Raw genomic sequence first — 18,302 nt, forward strand, 5'->3', positions numbered from 1 at the left:
AGAGATGGTTGTGAGCCACCATGTGGTTACTGGGAATTGAACTCAAGACCTCTGGAAGAGCAGCCTGTGCTCTTAACCTCTGAGCCATCTCTCCAGGGAGGGATATATTTGTGTGTGTACAGAAAAATAGTCTTGGAGTGGGTGCTAATTGGAACCAGGCAATTAGCACTTGATTAATCCACTACTTAGTGTCTTTGTCATGTTGAGTAAGTTACTTAATATCCTGAACCTCAGAGTTCCCATTCACAAAAATGCAAATAACATACGACACACCTAGGAAACGGCCTTAGGAGTTCAAATCTGGAAATTCCACAAGAGCACCCGCTGCATACATACTAAGGGCAATGCAAACATTTAGTACTCACAATGTTCACTTCACTTGCATGCTACAAAAGTCACACGTTGTAGTTGCAATATGTATGCAAGTATTCTGTGAAATACAAACAATGGGGGAATGGATGAGATTTAGGAAGGAAGGCTGTTTAGTTCCGGGAAACACTCTCTGCCCTCACACCATCTCCTTTTCGCTTGTTTAGGACTTCCTGTATCTCCTGTCAATTATATCTGCTACCAACAGCACTGCCTTTCCACGGCTCAAAACGTGGAAGGTGCCGTCTGTTCATGGATGTCTGCAAATTGACCCTGTGCATCCTCTTGGCCTTATGCTAAGCAGCATCACCTCAGCCATGGTATCCACCTGGTAGTTACCAGCTAAACAGAAAGTCTCATGAAACATCCATCTTTACCTCTATGCAACTCTTACAATCATCTCCAGCTGCTCCCCTTTCTGGCAGACCACGCTTCCTAGAAATCTGGAAGCATTAATAAAGACTACTTTTAGAGGTGTGTGTGTGTAAAACAAGTGTCACACATGTACACAACCACTAGAACAAGAAAGAATTTTGAAATTTGCGTGAACAAGAAATTCTCCTATACTAGCTATTTAAAAGTTAAGATTATTGGTTTGATAGTTGTATAAAGGAATGTAAGTATCTTAACTTACATTTCCTTAATTTCGGTATTAATTGAGGGAATCGGAGTTGACGTTCCACACATAAACATTTATGTTCATGTTGCATTACATCGACTGCTTACTTTTAAAACTAACACATTGTTATCAATGTTGGATATAATACATTGTTATGCCAGGCAGGCCAAGGTGTCCACAAAATGACATGAGCTTTTAAAAATATTTCATTTGCTGGGCATTGGTGGCACACGCCTTTAATCCCAGTACTCGGAAGGCAGAGACAGGCAGATCTCTATGAGTTTGAGGCCAGCCTGGTCTACAGAGTGAGTTCGAGGACAGGCTCCAAAACAATACAGAGTAACCCTGTCTCAAAAAACAAAAAAAAATTCATTCATCTATTTATTTTCGTGTGTATGTACATATGTCAACATATACACACTACAGAATACATGTGGACGTCACAGAACAACTTGCAGAGGTAGATTCTCTCTCTACACCATATCCATTCTGAGAAACACACTCAGGTCATCAGGCCAAGCTGCAGGTATCTTTACACCCTGTGTTGTCTCTGGGAGTTTTCCCGCAGTATTAAAGTGAGTAAGAAGGAGAAGCAGAAGAGACTCAGGTAAACGCACAACTCCAGAGAACCATAAAACTCGATACAATTGCTATCCATGTCTAGGCAGAAGCTGCTCTGAGAAACTGCTTAGAGGAACCAGCCCTCTCCATGTGGCTTTGACTCTTCCTTGGAGGCACGGGTCTGCTCACTATCATTAGCACACTCTGACTTAGTTTCCCCTGCAGTTCTCTTTTCCACAATAAAGGACACACTCATCAAACCAAATCGGGTATCCATGCACACTCACACATCACATGCCAGTTAAAATCCTGGCAATACCATTTATTTCCAGTGTGAGGCAGTACACCCATGTCTGTGTTTCCAGACGTCAAAACAGAGCCTTATGCTGGACAACAGTCGTTTCACTAAATTAACGTAATTTTACGAAGAGTTTCCACGGGAAACTGGTAGGCTGCTGGACATCGCTAAATAAGTCCCTGTAGGATGATGTTCCCTCAAAATACAGGCTAGAATCATTAGGACATATGAAAATTTACAAGGGTTAATGGGGAAAAGGTTAGCCACTTCCTACCAGAGTAAGAAATGTACATGAGCGGTGACCTGAATACCTGAGACTCATTTCCTACTCTTCTTTCCTATAAAGAGGCAGCTCAGATACGGGGAGGAGGAGGGGGGAGATGACACAGCTGTATGATGGCGACATTGACAGATCAGATGAAGGTCTCCGTGCACAGGAATCTACACAGACACTGCTGAATCACCGCACCTTGGCATCCCTTTCCAACGCCTTTGAACCTCCAACATGAAAACCGTTTTTTTTTATCCCCATTTTACGCATGCCTTCCTCATTTGAATTTTTCTCTCAGAATGAAGGTATGCACTTTCACTAAACTGCCTGTTCTGCGTGTTTCAACTCATTTCCGCGGCATCTATTTGCAGAACATCTACCAAGCAGTGGGAGCCCTGACAGACAGCTAAACTGCAATGACCTTACTTTCTCTCTTGGTGTCAAGCGGGCCCTACATCAAATCATCCCATCCCAGCAGGGTGACGTGAGGCTCCCAGACAGTCCCCCCGGCCCCCAGCTCCCACCCCTGTGCTGGCTCTGTGACCTGGGTCAGACTCACACTGTCCGGTGATCTGGCATCCACACCCATGTGTTCATCCTCCTGCTTCCCCACTCCCCCTTTCGTCCCATTTCCGCCTGCTCCTCCTCTGCTTCCTCTCCCGTCTCCTCCTCCTCCTCCTGGACCACTCTCCTCCTTGGATGTGCTGTCTGCTTTCCATTTATTTATTTATTTATTTATTTATTTATTTATTCTTGTGTTCCTGTGAACATGTGTTCGTGGACGTATGTACACATACATGTGGGGGCCGGAAGTTGACACTGGCTGCCCTCCTCCTTAGTTTCTGAGCCCATCAATTCAGGTAGACCGGATGCTCACCTTTCCGCCCCCGCCCCCATCCCCACTGGTTTCCATGTCTCCATCTCTTAGGCGCCTGAATTCCCGGAGCGCACATCCAAGCCCAGTATTCCACACGTGGGCGCTGAGGATTTGAACTGAGGTCCCCGTGTTCGAGTAGCAAGTATTTTACTATCCCTCCTAGGGTACTTTTGGTTTTTGAAGATGCCAGGGGACAATTCCTCTTAAAAAAGTGGGCTAGCATTTTCACAGATTTGAAATGAGTCACGGGATTTAGACAAGTTAAAGTTAAAAATGTAATGATAATTTTATTTTAATACAAATACAAAAGCAAACGACATTCTGTAGCAATGGTGATTTAGTACCCAAGAATTTCATTAGTTTTATATATTTTATATACTTTAAATCTTTTAATTCCCTTCATTTATTTTATTTTTCCAAACGAGGCCCTCAGCACCCAGGCCTAAGCATCTGAGGACACATTTTATGGAAGCCATTAAGAATTAGGTCCTTCAGAAATACTACTCTAAATTTAAACAAATAATTATACCCTTTGCCCTAAATACAACACTTACTTATCCAAAAATGAGTCCATTGCAGCTACAAGAAGTCAGCAAGCAAACCCTGACTCTGACGCCATTTCTCTGTGCAGAAGAGATGAAATGAGCTCTTAAAGAAACAGAGGGTTACCAGGCTTCTCTATTAAAGGCTGTTGGCTCACGTAAGCATCATTCAGCCCTCTCTTTACATTTAAGAAACAATCCTGAAGTCCAGTGGATGGCTGCAGACTCATCATTGGATGTCACCGCTCCTCACTGGCACAGAGAGCTATTACTTCACTTCTCTTTATAATCACAGGCAGGGTTAAATAGAGCTATTGCGAACTGTGCACCCACAATGGAATTTTGAGTTATAGTTAGTTTAATTTAGGTGATGTTTCTTTTGGGGGGGTTAAAGAAAAGAGACACTGTTGAACAAATATCACTCTATGTGCATAGGTATACTTTTGGCGTATTAGACCTAAACTGGGGAGTGGAAACATGGAGGAAAACACGTTGGACAAATACAGTCCTTGCAACCTCTCATTTCCCCTTGTGCATGGAAAGGAAGGTATTAGACACCTCTGGTGTTCATTGTGAGGCTCAGACCCTTTCTAGAGTCCCCAGATGCCACAGCACTGGAAGCGTTAAACGTGGGTGGCATGAATCTTAAAGGCCCACGTACCTAGATGAAGAGCTACAGGCAATCGATGGCTACTGAGACAGAGAAAGAATCAGTGTTCCCTTAACAGGCTCTCCAATTCCATGCAGTCAGCACTACACATACACAGATGAGCAACCTAAATATCTCAGCTGGTGGTACCCATGTATATATGTAACAATAATAACAGATGACCAACACTAAATAACTCAGCCGGTGGTACCTATGTATACATGTAACAATAATAACATATAAGCAATACTAAATAATTCAGCCGGTGGTACCCATGTATATATGTCACAACAATAATAACTAAAGAACAAGTAGCCAGGAATTTGAGAAGGGAGGAACGGGGGTTGGGGGGTTTGAGAGAAGTGGGAAATCATGCAAATAAAGTGACTATATACAAAATCATCAAAACACAAAAGAAAAACTCTTCTTACTCTAATATAGGACAGTCTGAAAATCCAGTGTTTCAAGTTCTCTTCCCACGTTCTGACTTGAGATAGGAAAGCCACGCACTCACCATGATAGATTGGATACAGACATTGCCACAATCTGGGATGGAGTCTTCTCCTGGTGTCAGAATAAGGAATCAGTACAGTCGCTTGACGGAGCCACTGCAGATTTCTGCTCTGCCATTGGAACAGGCACAAACCACTTATTTACTCAGGGCTTGAGAGGGCCTGTGAAGAAAATGAAACTGGTGATGTCTCTAGGACAGAATCTTAAGAACTTTTCAATATGCTTCTTTCAACCAGGCAAAAAAAAAAAAGAAGAAGAAAACCACTATCAAAGACAGATATCTCTGCATACAATATTTTAGCTATCTATGGCGTATATCGTCCTATGATCTTGAACTACAATTGTCTTTGAACAAAATTAACTCCACAGTACTGTTATCATTTTTAATAGCTTAGGCTACTTTCTAGTCTTTTTATTTTTTGATGAAGAGTTTCTCTGTGTAGTCCTATGTGTCCTGGAACTCACTCTGTAGTCCAGGCTGGCCTCGAACTTACAGAGATCCACCAGCCTCTGCCTCGCAAGTGCTGGGATTCACGGCCCTGCTATTTTCTACTATTCTAATAATAAATACTTATTACACATACACTATGTTTGTTAACATGAATGTGGGTTAGGAATAAAGATGAATGACACTTGAATAATACACTGATCCTACTTTCAAGTAATATTTTATACAAGAGGAGCAGTATAGTAAAATAGAGTAGATTTTCTACAAAAGCCACTACAGGGTATATATAGGCATGGGAAGAGAGTCTTCAGGCTTGGTAGAGGGATGTGACTAGAATTTCTGAAGAAGATACCCGTAAGTTACTACCAAAAAGCTTACTTAAACCTTAAAAAAATCCAATGTCCATGTGTCTTAGAAGGTCAGTTTATCGTCTCTTAAATAAGTAAGTTCGAAGCAAAGAAGTTCACAGAGAATGGAGTAATTCCACTGGGTAAAGAATCTTTCTTTCGTGTCTCAACATATGTGCTCCCATCCTGACCTTAATCTGGATTGCCAAGCGCCAGTAAGAGCCCATGCTCCAGCCAGCAGAGAGGGAAAAATGTAAAAAGAATGTGTGCTCTAAAATTTACATACAATGCTGTTACTTGAATTTTATTGATTAGAGTCTGGTTATCTGGACACTGTTTTCCAAAGGAAGATTAAAAATGCAGCCATTTCTTAGCCAGGTGTTGGTGGTACATGCCTTTAATCCCAGCACTCTGGAGGCAGAGGCAGGCAGATCTCTGTGAGTTTGAGACCAGCTTGGTCTACAGAGTGAGCTCCAGGACAGCCTCCAAAACAGTACAGAGAAACCCTGTCTCTAAAAACCAGAAAAAAATGCAGCCATTTCTCTGGATATTTTTATATTAAAAGACATATTAATATGTCTACCACTGGGGAATATTGGGGAATGAAATCTTGCAGAGGCTACCCCTACACTCAACATGCAATAACCTTGACCCTGAAGTATTTTATAAATTTGGTGCCTTTCACAGAAGGGTGGACATCCAATGTAAGGGAGGTGGGAATCAGCCTATGGGTGGCTAATCATTTTACATATATGATTTATTTATAATCATAAGCATTGTTGTAATAATTGTTATTTATACTAACAAACATCACACTTGGTCTTGCCTAGATCAGTCAATGGTCAACAAATATGTACTGTGCCCCAAGTACTCACCAGAATAAAAACAGGTACTAAGGACAGTGCGATGGATAACCTTGAGTGATGGATAACCTTGAATGCCAGTTGACTGGACCAAGAAACACGTACCAAGTTACTAAAGCACACAGATCAATGTGATCCATGAGAGCGTATCTGTAGATGTTAGGTGGTGTGGGCTCGGTCCTAATCCACCAATGGATTAACAGTTTGAACAAGGTACTTGGGAGACTGAGGGACAATGGTGTGTGGGGACATGTCTGGAGGAGGTTGGTCATTTTGGGTTTCTCTGTAAAGGCTGTACCTTACCCTAGTTCCCTCCCACTAGTAACTGATTCACCATCCTTGCTTCCTGTCTGCCATGAGATGAGGAGCCTCAGCTATATCCTCTGGTTACCATGGTATCCTGCCTCACCTGGAGTCCAGATGTAATGAAGCCAAGGAATATGTACTAAAATTCAGAAGCAATACACAATCAAATACACAGTCAAATTTCCTTCTATATTTAAGCTTCATTTGGTCACAGCAATTTAAAACTAATAAAGAAAAACACAAGATTAATAAAGTATAGTTCACATAAAGAACTCACTACCACAGAAGCATCCTACAAAACAGACAAAATTATACACGCAATAAGAATCAGTGGTTTCGTACTAGTGTGATTTGGTCACTATGGCAGAACAGAAAACTAAACTTAGTTCTGATGATTCCGAATTTGACCAGAAACTGACTGACAGAAAAAATTTGATCCTCTCAGAGAATAAGCAGACATGAAGGTCCACATGCTAAATTGTCTGAGTACATTCTAAAGAAACTGTCAAGTACATCCCTTCTTTAATTAACTGCTAAGTCACACATACGTTTATTGCTAGGAGTACAGAAACTCCACATGGTGTCACCTCAAGAGTCCTCAACCTTTCCATGTACTGCTTGACACTTACCAAGCACTCAGTCACCATGAACAATACGCGTGGAGTATTTTCCAATGCAATACATTCTTCTGGAAATGTTTAATTCTTTCCTTAGAGAGCTGTGTATCTGGGTATCACTATTTAAATGCACAAATCAAATTTCCTTTATTGAATTATACTTTGAATGTTACCGAGGGTTTCCATCGAAAGATGTAATTAGAGAAGATAATAAGCCAAGACAAGAACTATGAAATGAGCTATGGGGTTTGTTGGAGTATTCACCAACACGAAAATACTGTCTTTATGGGCACTCACAGGAAAAAGATCTGTCAGATTTCCACACCAGGAGAAATACTGTTCTCAACTTAAAGGTGAATTTGTAACTTTCAGCCAAAGTGGACTATAACTAAGAACATCTACCTGTCATTTCATTGTAGTGAAATGCAGCTTTTTTTCATGTTAGATGAAAGCTTTCAAAGCATATGAAGGGAAACGACATCTCCAAGTGCCCAGGCAGGTTGCAAGTTGTAAGTGTAGCTACAATTGCTCCTGTATGGTCACTCTTATAGAACAGAGCTAAAGAAAATAACCTGTGAACATAATGAAATGCCCTCTAATTAATATAGTCATTAAACACATGGATAGCTCTTGAAGATAATAATGTATTACTGGGATGGTGCTTTAGTAAATTATTTAAGCATCTATTATGCACAAATATGATTCTATGTTTCTATTGCAGCTGAACAAGTTGCAATGACTTTGTGATTCAGTAACACAATATACAAAGCAACTTTCGAGACAATAAAGCTGCAAAATATTACTTGGAAAAACAATCACAGTGTTTAAAAGCTTGGGCCTTAGAAACACATGTACTAAATATATAAACAAAAATTGCATTAAAAAATTCACCAACTGTATACCATGAATTATATCCCTGAAAAGGAATACCAAATACAGTATCCTAACTACTAACCAATGACCCATGCTGCTCTAAGTAATATGCTATACTGGTGGTGAGGTAAACTAGTCATTCAACTTCTACTCTAAATACTGCAAGAGACAATGGCCATGGATGGGTAAAATATACTAGTATGGGAAGAATTTTTTTATACTCAAAATTCAAAACAGATGCCAGCAAAGCAAATTACCATGAGAATATTAAACTCTTGATTTGCATGCAATTTGGATATCTTTAAATATCACATGACATTGGTGGTCTCCTTCCCTTTTGGTTTACTTACAAGCTAACTCCATGAGTCCATATTTAAATTCTAGACTCTCTGTTCTCATGGTACTTGTTTGCTTCTGACACTCATTACAAATACCATCATGTACCACAAGTGGTGATTATTCTCACTCACCCAAGGGATTAAATTCCCTCTACTCTCTCACTTCTCCACAAGCACAACTTCCACAGATCCTGTGAAACCTTACCTCAATGCTCCATGCCTTTCTGAATTAAGTGCTGTCAAATTAAGTAATTAAAATGTGTGCTGTTTGTCAGTTCCCAAAGTTGCTGTCAGTTTAGAAAAAAAGAAAGCCTTGTGTCTTTTGTATCTAAATTCTTGAGTATCGAGAGCTCTCCAGGTATTAATAAGCCCAGGGACAGTCTTGAGAGTGTATCATGTCGGGACACAGAGAGACACGACCTAATTTATTGGACAATAAGTTCACAAACTATCACTTTTACCAACTGTAATTTAACCAAGCAATCTTAATCTCACTTGCCAGTTGGCCACTGGCAATCACAGGTTTATTTTTTATTCCATTCTTAGATACAGACACACACACATTTCATTTCACAAGACGTGTCCCTTACATAACAGCCACAGAAGAGTTAAAGAGAGTTCAAAGAAGTCTCACCGAAGGCAGGACAGAGAGCTGACATAGAGGGTCACTGTAGGCGGTTGAATATGAGTCTCACACACACAGCGTGGGGCCTGTTGGAGTCACACAGAACTTAGCAACTTCAAGGTAGCGCCGGTTCAGGGCAGAGCAGGCTCAGGACAAGAAGACTAATGTAGGACCAGGTAGACACTTTGCAGTTCAAGGGGGTCCTGCCAAGCAGCAGAGACCATGCTGGGCTAAGGCAAAGGGGGCAGTCTAGAGTTCATGTCCTCTCCATTCCGTGATGCACACAGAGCATGCTGGATGACAGACAGGTCAGTGATTACTGCTGTGTCCTTACTTTAGATGTCCCTCCTTTTATTATCCAAGTGATGCGGTTAGAGCCTGGAGTGGTCTGTGGGTTTGATAAGGTCACAAGCATGGTTTTGAGACTCCCGTATGCCTATAGCATCCCAATTTTCTGTAAGTTAATAGGCTGCCCTTTCTTATCGGCAGGACAAAGTTTACTTATCAGCCATGTCATACTAGACAGATGGTGATTTCCTGCTTGTACAAACAAGAAGCAGAGTCATTCTGCCTCACAGTGGTAATCACCATAGATAGAACTGCTGCTTTGCAAAAAACAATTGCTTGGAGCAAGAACAGCCTGAAATCTACCATTTCACCAGATAAAGAGTACTTAGGGGAAGGTGAGAGCCCAAAGCAGGGCACAGTAGGATCTCACAAAGTCAAAACAGTTCTATCGGCCCACGGACTCATAGAGAACCAGCCACGGACTCACAGGGCACCAGCCACGGACTCACAGATCACCATCCACGGACTCACAGATCACCAGCCACGGACTCACAGATCACCATCCACGGACTCACAGATCACCAGCCACGGACTCACAGATCACCATCCACGGACTCACAGATCACCAGCCACGGACTCACAGATCACCATCCACGGACTCACAGATCACCAGCCACGGACTCATAGATCACCAGCCACGGACTCACAGGGCACCAGCCACGGACTTACAGGGCACCAGTCATGAGCCCAGGGAGCACCAGCCACGAACCCACGGAGCACCAGCCATGAACCCACAGAGCACGAGCCAGACCCACAGAGCACCAGCCACGGACTCACAAAGTATCAGCCACGGATTCACAGAGCACCACCAGCCACGGACTCACTCATAGACACCTGCCAAGCCACACAGACTCTGTTGCAAAACAGATCTCACAGACTATCCCTCACCCTAACATGATTCCGGCCAGTCTCAGCTGCAGGGTCACAAATCCTAGAACCCAGAGGGAAAAACGTCAGTCGGCAACCCCGCAAGTCAACTTGATCACTTCACCTAAAATCCAGTTTCAGCTCCTTTCAACAACAGACCCCAAGCGTGCCTTTCTGTTCAGCGACTTGCTGGGAGACTTTCCCTTCTACAACTAAATACACAGGCCTGAAAACCCAAGTCTCAGATGGAGACCCCGACGTACCTGTCACGGAGCATCTAGCTGAAGAACGGGGTGGCCCAGCCTACCTGGACGCCCCCAGGGTGACTCAGCCACAAACCTGAAGTCTAGCACCAAGTCAGTAAAAGCTAGAGAGCTAAGAATGGATTTCTGTCACCACAAGAGTAAATTTCCAGCATCATTGCCACTGCCATTATATTTTTGGAAGTCTTATTATGAGTCAGGCAATATCACATTCTTTCATGAGTTTAAAAAAATTCTTTCCACAGCTTTATAAGTACTGATAAAAGAAACAAATTTTTTCAGGATGCTCACTAAAAGAATTGCCTCTTTTCTTTTCAACTATGAGATTTTATTATTTATTTATTTGCTTATTTATTGTTCCTGGGCCATATTTAAAGGGTCGAGACGTCCAAGAATTTTTTTCCTTTTTAAATGTACACTCATTTATTTACTTATTGTTTGTTTGTTTATTTGTTTGTTTGTTCTTTTAAGAGTGGGCCTCATGTAGCCCAGGTTACCCTGAAACTCACTACATAGTTGATGATAACCTTGAAATTCAAAAAAAGGTGAGCTGGCTGCTCCCCTCACCCCCCCTCTGAGTCCTGCATTTACAGGCAAGCATTCACAATGCCTGGTTTGATGTGGTTATTGCAGATAAAACCCAGGGTTGCATGCACGCTGGGCAAGCACTGTGCAATCTCAGTTACATCTCTAGCAGAAACTATTTATATTTTAAAGCTATTCTACCCTTATTTAGATTTGCTCACCAGCTATAAACCATGAAATCTGTTAACTCCAGAGAACCAGTCACTTTTTCAAAACAGTTTAGCCTCTTGATTCTATTGAGAATATTGGCTAGTGGCATGATATGCAAATTAGTATCACTCTGTTTGCAAAGCGGGGTCAACAAAAGATGACATTCTGGCAATTTCTACGAACTTCACATTTCTAGCAGGTTTGCAGGCATGCATCCCTCTGTAACACCTGGGTGACTAAGGTCAGCATGGATAGAACCTCTAGAAATGCTCAAGCACCCTTCCAAGATGTTTTTGTGCCCACTGATATCTACCCTGAAAATACGATCTTGGCACAGGTTGGAAACTCCCCACATTGAAACTTCAGATCAGCACAGATGGTAACCTTGGAGACAAGCTAATGCAAAGCTTCATGTGTCTTTTCTCCACAATGCAGCTGTCACTTTGGTTGTATTGAAGTCATTTTATGGACAGTATTAGTATTCAATTGGGCATGTCAGTAATTGCTCTAAAGCATTTATTGAAGACACCTGGTTGTATGCACGTGAATCCAAAGCTCTTCAGAAATGGCTCCTACCTCCAAATTCCAGGGAGTCTTTGTGATCTTCAGAGAAATGATCTACAATGACCTTGAAGCCATTTTAAAATACACTGTCACTGGAAACAGAGGTCACTCTAAAACTCAAGTTTGGGCTTCTTTTCCCATCCATCTAGATAAGTGATTACATAATATACTGTTACAATTTTATGAGACAAATTCATCCTACTTTTTGCATGACCCACAAAGACAACTTTCTGGCTGCCCATGGAACCCGTCCTTTCTGACCAAGTTTCTCTCCTGTCTCCATCTTTCAGGCCCTCATCTTACTGGTTCTTTCCCGTCTGTGGCCTCCGATTCTGCAGCCTCTGCTCATCTTACCCGTGACTTCAAATGATGTCTCTGCTCTCATCTGCTTCCACTGACGAAGTCTAGAAAGCACCACTGTCGACCCACGGCTCTCCCCTTCCACCACCCACAGGCCTTTCTTGGTATTGAACTCATCAGTTTCATCAGCAGCCAACCAGCCAAGAGTCAACCAAGGAACCCACTGGTCTTCGGTCAGAATCCAGTCCATCCATGTTTCCTCCCAGCTTGCACTAGGCTCCACTCATGAATCACCATTTCCTATGGGTATATGCCTCAAATTCATTCTGACGGGATGTTCCCCACTTACTCATTAAGAGCTGCTGGATTTTTGCTTTCACTGTTTCGTTTCCCCTTTCCGCCATGTACACCATGCAGGCATTATCTGTCTCTGCACGAGTTCAAGTCTACATTGCTTTTAGTCTTAGCCCATTTGTTTCATGTTCATTAGCCATGGGCCAAATATATCTGTTTTAAATAAGACAACGCAATAAGTGAAATGTTGTTGTTGTTGTTGTTTTGTTGTGTTTTGAGACAGGGTTTCTGTGCCTTGGCTCTCCTGGTACTCACTCTGTAGACCAGGCTGGCCTAGACATAGCTTCTTTGTGCAAACTTCAACCCTACCACTTAGGGGGGAGGTTGCCATTGTCTGATAAGAACCTGAGGGAGTCCCCAGGTGACAGTGTTTTCTGCCGCACAATTTGTGCAAGTCATCATCTCAAATTCATCATATTTGCTCTGCAAACTTCCCTTTAACATGACAAATAATACTCTAAAACAATTGGAAGAAGACGCAGATACATCACAACCCCCTGTTCAGAAGTGACTCCCGGTCATCCAAATATTATGGTCAGGGTTTTCTTCACACTGACCATCCCGTGGAGTCTCTTTCTCCGCTTGCATTAAACACCCACGCCTCAGTGAAACCGTTTTCACCTCTCACTAAGGGCTGAGCGAGTCAGAAATCAAACTAAGTCCTCAGCCCCAAGCTCACATCTTCCAGGCACTACCCAAGAGCCGCTGAAATATCAGCCACCTGAAAGAGTACAGTCTGTCTAAACCAGCCAAGGCTTTCAGGCTTTATAATACACTTTGATGAATCACTAAAATCACTAACAGTCTAATCCGTGTGTACAGAGCCAGTCAAAAAGACAGCCAAAAGAAACCCAGGCTAATTAAAAACAGAAAGAAGCAAAGCAGCAGACTGAATTAAATATATATACTTATACATATACATACACACACACACACACACACACACACACATTTCAAGAGAAAGAAAATACTTGGGCACATGAGATGAATCTCTGTATTCTCTGAACATCCCAATCCTCAGGGCTGGCATTGGAGAAGAGTAGAAAACTTCAGGTAAACAATGCCTTTAGGGACGCAATGCAGTATGTAAACTGATAGATTCTCACGCCCAATCCTGAAGATCGCTTCAAGGTCCCTCACTCACTGCACAGCCCAGACTGATTTACCAGCCCCCATCTGAAAATGCCTCCACCCCTCAGCCCTAAGTCCTGTCAACTTGAGCTTGATTTCTCTCTGAATAAACTAATCACCTCCACACCCATACGTCTCAGAACAGACAGAAAGATCATTGTGTTCCTGCTGCCTCCTTGACTGAAAAATTTATAAAGTCCTGCTTAAGGATCAATAATTCAAAACCCATGAAAAATTTAGTCTCATTACATGTTGTACATATTTTTGTTATAATATTTCTAATATTTTTTTCATATTATGGTTTTCCTCTCTGTTCGAGAAGAGAACTATTAGTAATACTGTTAGTAGCAATGTATTATTTAACTATGTAAGTAATAGTTATCTATTTAAGAAATTAACACTTTGAAGTTTCTGTCTATGGGGGTGGGGAATATCCATTTCTTATAATGAAAATAAGGATAATAGCAAGATAGTATAGTAATATTAATTTAAATTACAATTACTTGTAGATATTTTAAAACATGCTCGAAAGCAGGAGAAATTCAATAGTTACTGATTCACTTATTTTATCTGGGTCCAACTAATTCTTCAAAATTATTTGGCAACAAAGACATCCACAGAAAAGATTCAGTGTTAAAAAAGTAGACAGGAAGGGAGGCAGACAGAAATTTGTACAGAAGGAAACTTGTTCAGTGCCAAATGGCCAGCCTTGAAAATGTACACAGAAGTAACATTACATGAATGGAGCAAATATATATATATATTACATAATATATAACATATTTATACACATGCATGGAATAACAATGAAAACAGAGGCCATGAATTAGACAGAGAATGAGTAGGGGCATATGAGAGGATTTGGAAAAGGGGAAGTGGGGGACAAATGTTTTAATTTTATTATAATCTAAAAATCCTTTTTTTAAGGAAAGAAAAGAAATAATAATAATAATAATGATAAAAGAAATCTCGCTTCCAAGAGAGGAAATGGCCATAGCACTTGGGCGTAGGGAGAGATCTCACGTATCCCCAACATTGACCATGCTCCCTCGGCAAAGAGCATTCAGAGGGTAGGGCAGCCCCACAGGCAGAGCGGGCAGAGAGTGCCGGTTTCTCGGGGGTACAACAGTTCCACAGTGAGGCATTTTCCCCAGACACAGACTGTGAGAAATGCACTTGCACACAACTCTGATTCAGCAAATGCATTTGATAGGTTTTACACTTACTTGAGAAACATTAGGTTAAAATATCATTTAGTGCCTTATTTACCAGTGGAAGCTTGATAATTCCCTGCATTCTTTTTTTTTAAACCTTCATGCATTCCCCAAACTATTATTCTATCCTATTAAGCTACCACTTACATCCAAAACTGCAATTTTGGACCCACCAAGAATGAAAACTCCTTTAATGTTCTGAAAAGCCAGCCTTATAAGTTTCAAGCATTAATCTGCATAACGGTACCAAAGAATGCAATTCATGCCCTCTAGTAAAAATGTCTGAGGAGAGGGAACATTTTCGAGGATGGTGACACCAGAACAGGGAAACCCACAGCGCTTTCCCATAGCCCAGGCCAAATGGACACCCACCTGTCCTCTCCTGAGGTGTGGAGCGAAGAAGAAGAATCCTTAGTCTTCACTCTAGACTACCAATTTTGGTTTGGGGCCAGAAACAGCAAATTAAACCCTCTCTGTACCAATTGCAACTTATGAACCAGAATGAAGAACCCTGATGGTGACTTACAAATTGTGATAAAGTAAAAACACAGAACACAACTGAACCCTTGACAGACACTGTTCCCAAAATACACTCGGTGTTAGAGAAATCAACAGTCGTAATGGAAAATTAAAAACAACCAAGCATGAAGAAAAGCAGACCAAAGAATAAGGCAGGCGTGTTTGGGAGATGCCCGTAGGTTAAGAAAAAAAATGAACGTAGTAAATTATCATCTTCCAACAGCTAAACAGAACATTAAATAATGTTTTCTTCCAATGTTACTCAAGTTAGTGTAAAACCTATCAAATGTGATTTTCATTATAGTTAAAGAACTGAGCAGGGTCTCAGAGTAATTCCTAAGTCCACCCCGGGGCTAGTTTAGATTCATTTCATTAGAAGGTTGACTCTTCCCAAGCTATTAACATATAAAAGTATTTCACTAAATCTTCCTCACTAAAGTAAAACTTCAAAAATGTGTTGGAACTGTGGAGAAGGTTTGGTGGGTAAAGAACTTACGATGCAAGCATGAGGCCCAGTGTCTGGATGCTACTCACCATATTTAAAAAAAAAGGCATGACAGCACACAGCTGTGCTCCCAGCACCGGGGAATCCGAGCTAGGAGGACTCAGGGAGGTGCTGGTCAGCCAAACAGCCAATCAGTGTGCCGCAGTTTCAGGGCAGTGGGCTACCCTGTCTTAACACACAAGGCAGAGAGTGACAGGGACACGGATGTCTACCTCTTCATCAACACCTGTATTCCTATATGCCCTTGTGCACACGCATACATGAACCACATACCCATACAAACACACACACAAGGGAAAAAACGTGATGTCCAATCATGTTATATTTTAAGTTATAAGCACATAATTGTACAGATATATTTTTAATATTAGGAGAAAGTATTGAGATAGCATAGATTCTGCAAATAAAATAAGCTGACAAAGCTCAGGCCTAAATTAATAAGCATAATTCATTAATGGAGGCACCAGTTGGGGGAAAGAAAGTCCCACGACACATTGGGCATCAGTGAATACAACTTTTTTATGTAATAATTTTAGTTATGCCTAACTAGTAATTTCTGCTCAGCTGGAGGAAAAAAGCATGCAATTTCTGAGGTTAGCTCTCATTGTTTTCTTTTTACAACTTTACGTCACTTGAAACAGAATGTAACAGATGAAAGGCAATTCCTGGCATAGATCATTACATTCTATCTCAGAATAATGAATATGGCCTGAACATGACCTTTTATCGGTATGTTAACTGAAGTATGAGGTATAGTCAATCATATTATGATAGCTTCCAACCACTGACTCCAAAAAGCAGAATAGAAATTCTCCCTGGTCAAAGGTAGAACCTGAAATGCTGTTTCCCCTAAATAACCAATATGGCAGCCAATTACCAGAGGTGTCTACTGAACACCTGGAAAAGGCCAGAACAATGGTGGAGCTGGAATTTTAAATCTAACTATGATGTGTGCTCTAAGCAGAACGTGTGTATTCTATTTTGAAGATAATACAAAAGTGGTTAGTATTACAGTAATGCTTTTCAATATTGCTCACAAACGGAAATGATGTATATGACACTGGGCTAAAATGGGTATTATTATTATTATTTTGTTTTTGTTTTTTCGAGACAGGGTTTCTCTGTATTGTTTTGGAGGCTGTGCTGGAACTCGTTCTGTAGACCAGGCTGGCCTCGAACTCACAGAGATCCGCCTGCCTCTGCCTCCCGAGTGCTGGGATTAAAGGCGTGCGCCACCACCGCCGGGTTAAAATGGGTGTTATTAAAAATAATTTTCTCTGCCTGCTTTTTTTTGTTTTGATGTTGCTTGCACAGATTTTTTTATTTTCTATTTTTTTATTACATTCATTTCATTTCCAGGGAGAGGTAGTTCCTGTGTCACAGCATGTGGATCTCAGAAGACAGCTGACGAACACGGGTATTGGTCCTCCCCTTTCACCGCGTGGATTCTAGAAACAGAAGCCAAGCCCACCAGCACGGTGGTGAGTGTCTTTACTCTCTGAGCCATCCTCTTGCTGGCCCTAACTCCACGAATATTTTAAACAACACAAGTAACTCACACCGTGTTGGAGTTAGATACTTTTTAAGCAAAACAGAGAATTCTGTTTGATAGGTTTTTTTTAGCTATATACTCCTGACTTTAAAATAAACTGTATGATTATGCCCAAGATTTTATTACGTTTTACTTTTGAGATTATAATATAATCACATTTCCCCCCTCCCTCCAAATCCTCCCATATACCTGTCCTTGCTCCATTTCAAATACATGGCCTCTTTTTTTCTTTTTTCCATTAATTGTTGTGTTTTAAAACTAATTTACCCTGAGATTTTACTTACTTGGAATAATTCCTGACGTCAGACAGCAAAACCAGACAAGGTTCAAAACAATTATCCAAGAAAAAGATGTCCTTAAGCCCAAGATACAGCATGCAAATTTGGGTAAGGTCGGTTGTAGAAGAAACTGCAGCCAGCAACCCAAGCCACGCCCTACCCCTGGTACCCAGGTCAGCCAGCCTGAGCATGCGCAGCAGGCACTTCCTCCTGAGCCAAGCCTGACTCTATGCCCAGAGATGCTGACAGGGACACCTGACCAGAAACACCAATGAGGAAAGGACACACAGCAGAGTCAGCGCCTGAGCCAATGGGACCTTGGGAGGGGGTATAAAGTCAGGTCTTACTTCCTCAATGAATGACTCTGCAGCCTGCTCTGCTGCTCGCTGACTTCCGGTGTCTGAGTCATTGGTGCTGCTGCGTTTTCTCACCGCCTCCCCCAAGGGGTGTCCGAGCAGGATCACCTGCAACAGATAGTTGATTATATTTTATTTCTTACGTTTAAATTTTACCATTATTAATTTGTGTGGTGTGGGATGCTAGCCACTGAAATAAG

At 41.5% G+C, this 18,302-nt stretch overlaps 1 long non-coding RNA gene across 2 annotated transcripts; it reads right to left on the minus strand.

The window, feature by feature from the left end:
* Positions 1-72: 72 nt before the first annotated feature.
* LOC121138066 lies at positions 73-18,082 on the minus strand. Of its 2 annotated transcripts, none has more exons than XR_005875277.1 (3): positions 17,753-18,082; positions 4,701-4,860; positions 73-812 (listed from the first exon to the last, which is right to left on the minus strand). It is a non-coding gene; the product is annotated as an uncharacterized LOC121138066 (long non-coding RNA). The 2 variants fall into 2 exon arrangements; XR_005875276.1 differs by lacking the exon at positions 73-812 and adding an exon at positions 2,870-3,618.
* Positions 18,083-18,302: the final 220 nt, after the last annotated feature.

The sequence above is a fragment of the Mesocricetus auratus genome, unplaced genomic scaffold (assembly GCF_017639785.1).
Source record: "Mesocricetus auratus isolate SY011 unplaced genomic scaffold, BCM_Maur_2.0 contig_5839_pilon_obj, whole genome shotgun sequence".
Classification (NCBI taxonomy): Eukaryota; Metazoa; Chordata; class Mammalia; order Rodentia; family Cricetidae; genus Mesocricetus; species Mesocricetus auratus.